Source organism: Bubalus kerabau, chromosome 8 (genome assembly GCF_029407905.1).
Source record: "Bubalus kerabau isolate K-KA32 ecotype Philippines breed swamp buffalo chromosome 8, PCC_UOA_SB_1v2, whole genome shotgun sequence".
In the NCBI taxonomy this organism is placed as follows: Eukaryota; Metazoa; Chordata; class Mammalia; order Artiodactyla; family Bovidae; genus Bubalus; species Bubalus kerabau.
The window spans coordinates 92,385,068-92,390,422 of record NC_073631.1 but is presented as its reverse complement, the minus strand read 5'-3'; positions in this window follow the sequence as shown (position 1 = coordinate 92,390,422).

The following is a 5,355-nucleotide window of genomic DNA, read 5'->3' as shown; positions in this document are numbered from 1 at the left end:
TTCACACTAATTCACTTAACTCCTATGGACTCTCGTCTTTATAGACCATTTGTTTCCAAGTTTTCATCATTGGTTAGTTTGTAAAGATTTTACCTGTGAAATTTCATCTATTAAATAAGAATTTGTTTCTCATTTTTATTAAAAACAACACTAAATAAAAGTTTTTGGTCTGATTAATATAACTAAGTGCTGTCTAACTAAATTCATATAATCCTGAACAAAGTTAAAGAATCAGAGCAGATTTCTCACGAGTCATTGTACGTTTTAAGCATTTTGAAAAGTTAAAAATCGTTTAAGAATCCCATATTCTACCCTTTGTTCCTTTAAAGTCCTCTATGCCTGCAACATGGAAGACCCGGGTTCAATCACTAGGTCAGGAAGATCCCCTGGAGAACAAAATGGCAACCCACTTCAGTACTCTTTCCTGGAAAATCCCATGGACAGAGGAGCCTGGTAGGTTATGGTCCATGGGGTCGCAAAGAGTGGGACACGACTGAGCGACTTCACTTTCACTTTTCACTTTCACTTTCAATAGTTCAGAAGTCCAGATTGTAAACCGGTGAACCAGGATGATCTTTAAAATTCCTCCTAGTTCTGACATTTCTTTGATTTAATGAACCTTGGTTTCACTTTCACAATTGTTGTTGATTTAGCCACTAAGTCATAGCCTAGTCTTTGCGACCCTATGGACTGTAGTAGCCAGTCAGGCTCTTCTGTCCATGGGATTTTCCAGGCAAGAATACTGGAGTGGGTTGCTGTTTCCTTCTCCACGAGATCTTCTCAACCCTGGGATCAAACCCAGGTCTCCTGCATTGCAGGCAGATTCTTTACATTTTTGCCAGAGACACTTACCTTTATTCACTTTCACAGTTCCTTTACTGTTGGGTTTCTTTCCTCTTCTAGAATGAAAATGTCTCTTTGGAATCTGAAAGATCTTTCTTGGAGAAATTTGGATTGTCTGTGTTCATTTCAGTGTTTTAAGAAAGGGGAAAAATAATTACTTAGATCCTTCTTCATCTGAATGGAACTTTTTTACAATTAATTTCAATCTGTAACATTGAACACTAGTGTTCTGGCAAACCAAAATGGAGTCATTAATATTCTTTAAATGCCTGGCAGGTGATTTAGGAAATAGGTGTTATTTTAAAGGGAAATTTACAGACTTAAAGAAATAATAGTGTACACTCAAATAACCCTTTACAATTTATAATGCACTTCCGTAGAGCACAGACTGGCAGTATTGATTTGCCCTGGATACTCCTATGTTCTTTCTCCAACCTTGGAGTAATAATTGATTTGAAATTTTCTATTTATAGAGAAAAGTCACAAATACGTTTCCATGCGTGCAGTATGAATTAAATAGATGAAGGGATAAATATGCTTTTATAGCATTTATTTAACATCGACGTCTTTCCAGTTTTTTCTCTTTTATGAACTATGAAAAACTGAGAATGACAATAATGCCCCTAAAACACTATTTAGAAAAAGTGGGAACAACCATAGTGTCCCAAAATATACCAATTAGACAAATTATAAGTTATCCCCCAAAATTGTAATATAATGCAGCCCTCAAATATGAGTTTTAGAAGAATATTTAAGAAAATACTTATATTTACTGTTATAGGTAAAAAGAAAGGTTTATGCTAACAATCTGACCCCATCTGAGTATGTTTATCTATACATTTATTCAATAAGCAAGCATATTCATGGGTATTTGTTCAGAGCAGTGATGAGAATTACAATACAGCTCTCAAAGACAGTTCCTTCCTTCAAAATCATATGCATGCCAACAACTACAGGTAGAACAAACCAGAATGCTAGCAGTTTGGAATTTTTTTTTTTTTTTCTTGAACCTGACTGTGTTTTTCTGAATCCTATGAAGTTCATGCATCGACTCACATTCAAACTAAAGCTTAAACACATTTTTGTAATTTTACTCATTTTATGCTTAGATGAGGAAAAATTATAGCAGAAAGAAAGCAGTCTCATTACATCATAGCAATTATGAGAGTCTTCACAACATGTTACTACTCTCTGAAATAAGAAGGAAAACTAATAAAAAGAAAAGAGCACACTATTTTCTGGTATTTTAATTTTGCAATCAAGAGAGGCATTCTTTAAAAATTTAGGGTGCAAGAAACATATTATATTATTAATGCTTTGGCTATTCAAAATCTGTATAAAATCACTTAATTCAACATTGTTTCAATAAAGTAGAACACTATGTATAATCTGTCGTTTTTAATTATGCTAAAAATCCCATTTAAAGATCTCAGCAAAGAGTTTATCAATTTATAATTATCAGTGGAAAAACTTTTTGATTCCACTAGGCTTCTAGACGCAATGCATAATTCAAGAAACCCCTTGCCGATTTTAAGTTAACATCATGTAAAGTAAGTCTTCTACATTTTTCATAAGCTTCACATTAAGCAGAATTTATTATTTCTTATGCCCTTGATGAGAAGGTTAATTTTTGTTAGGACTTCATAGGACTTATATTAATTTGAATAGAAGTTCAAGTTAATATTAAAAGATTTGACAGAAGCTTTTGGCTGCTTTGTCAGTTGTAAATAGGCCATGATTTCAATTATTAACTTTTGTTATAACCTTAAACAAATATCACAAGCACGTGACAGAGAAATTGAACCTGGGTCTCTTGCATTGCAAGCAGATGCTTTACCCTCTGAGCCACCAGGGAAGCAGAGAAAATAACAGTAAACTTGAAATAACCAAGGAAACTCACATTTCTGCGGTCAGTAGACCATTTAAGCCTTATTCCTAAAATTAAGGTAATTGATATATGTCATTGTCTTCACTTCAGTGATTTTACACAGTGATTACACAGTGATTTTACATATCTTCACACAGTCATGTGCATGCTGAGTTGCTTGCTCAGTCATGTCAAACTCTGTGCAACCCCATGGACTGTAGTCTGCCAGGCTCCTCTGTCTATGGGATTCTCCAGGCAAGAATATTGGAGTGGATTTCCATTCCATTTTCCAGGGGATCTTCCTAAATGCAGGGATGGAACCCACATCTCCTGCATTGGTTGGTGGATTCTTTACCACTGAGTGACCTGGGAAGCTCTAGGATTTGATAGGCAGAAAATAATCCATTTGATAAACCTTTTTTACAATACTCAAAATTTTCTATTTCACCCACTCTGAGCAGATATGATTTGTATCCTTTGGATTTCTTTATTCCTCCATCAGGAATTCATTTGCAATTGCTTTCCAAAAGGAGAAAGGGATGAGTTTGGGGCTTGTGAATGCTAAAGAATCTTACTGCACACATTACAAATACAAATACTTGCTGTCAACTCCAACAACTTAAAATGTTGACTTTGTTTCAGATGCATAACATTCGAGTATGAATAAGAATGTCAGAATACTAACTGGTTTTTCTGTGTAGCTACTATCTATATCTCTTTAAAGATCTTTTGATCTCAATCCTGAGTAAAAGGATCAGAAGTTCTATGAGATCAGTCTTGCATTAAATCCAGACCAAATTGTCCTTGTTCTTGCCCTGTCTTATCCTGATAGAACAAATAAGCTAAAAAATCCTGACTATTGGAAAGCCAGTATTTGTCTAAAAGTTAAAAACCATGAGTGAATGTAGATGGGTTTAGAAATCTATGATCTCATAATTTGTTTTTTTATTTAAGTTCTTATTAGGTAATGAGTTTTCCTGGATAGTTTACCTGGTCTATTTAGGAGGGACTTTTGTCCATTCATTTAACATATATGCATGAATCTGCCATGTAACAATAATAATTCATAATCCATTGTACTTATCAAGAACAAATTGAGTAACTCTATATGTGTGAGATTCTGAATTCTGAATACGAATGGAAATATCTCGTGGGCAAGACATGCCTTCATAACTGAGAAGTCAACTGGACTCCAATGTCTTACTGGTTTTGGCATTAATTTAGCACATGGATCTACCACAGAAGCCTACTTCATTGCATTGTATTTTTTTCAAGTTAAAGAATAAATGTATTTGCCGTCTTTGAAGCATTACCTATCTTCTGTAGTGAACTTTATAAGAACTGAAGAAACTTTTGTGACATTTACCAGGTTATTTGCCTGTTATAAAACTATTTTAAAGTATTTTCATTAAGGTCAGCAGAAAACTCAAGATCTTAGAAATCTTCATTTTCTGATCTCAAGTGCAAATACATTTGGCCTTTAAATTGTCTCCATAATTTAAATCAAAATAATGAAGATTATTTATAATTTTTAGGCCTCTAATAAAAACACATTGGGTTGGCCAAAAATTTTATTTGGTTTTTTTTGTAAGATGTTATGGAAATTGTTGGCCAACCCAATAATTATTCCATAGTTTTATTCAAGCACTTTTATAATCTAATTATTTTTAAAAAATCTTTGATCTACCTAAAATTTATTTTGATGTAAGACATGAGATAAACTGCAACTTTCTCAATTTATTAGAATGTTGCCTCTAGCATATAAAAAACAAACCAAACCAAAACATAAGATCCTGTGTATTTTGTCAATAACTGAACTTTCCATTCTTTCCTATTAGTCTCTTATAATAAAGAATATCCTTTTCATAACCATAGTTAACATCATGACTAATAAAGAATTATAGGAAGTATTTCTTTTATATTTAGGAAAAATAGAAGTATGCATTATGATTCTATAACTTCATAAATTTCTGGAGATCATGGCCAATGTATTAACTTAGGAAGCAAACCCAGCAGTATAAATATAGGAAAAGAAAACATAAAATTTAAATATTGGCAAAAATCTTTATGACATTAGAAAAGCCTAGTGCTGAGAAACTAAACATTAGAATGAACCACAACAACTCAGCAAATAAGCAGAACAAAGTTTAATATTCCCAAATCATGAGTTTTCTTAAATATCAGTGAGACTAGATAAATGTTTTGAGATTCTCATTTGTTTTTTCCAAGTTTTTCCTTTATCTCCCCGCCCCCCGCTCCCCCCACTGCTGCCCCCAGCTCAGCTGGTCAAGAATCTGCCTGCAATGTGGGAGACCTGTGTTCGATCCCTGGATTGGGAATATTCCCTAAAGAAGGGAAAGGCTACCCCTGCTAGTATTCTGGCCTAGATAATCCCATGGACTGTATGGTCCACAGGGTCACAAAAAGTTAGACACTACTGAGCAACTTTCACTTACTGTATTTATTTAGAAACATTGACTGAGCAGGAAGCAAAAATGGCTTGTAAGATGTTCTGACTTCCTTCTGTCCAGAGATTTTTGAGTAATAATACTTAGGAGAATGTGAAGGGTTTATTGGGAAGGTAAGATCAAATTGCCAACATCTGCTGGATCATGGAAAAAGCAAGAGAGTTCCAGAAGAACATC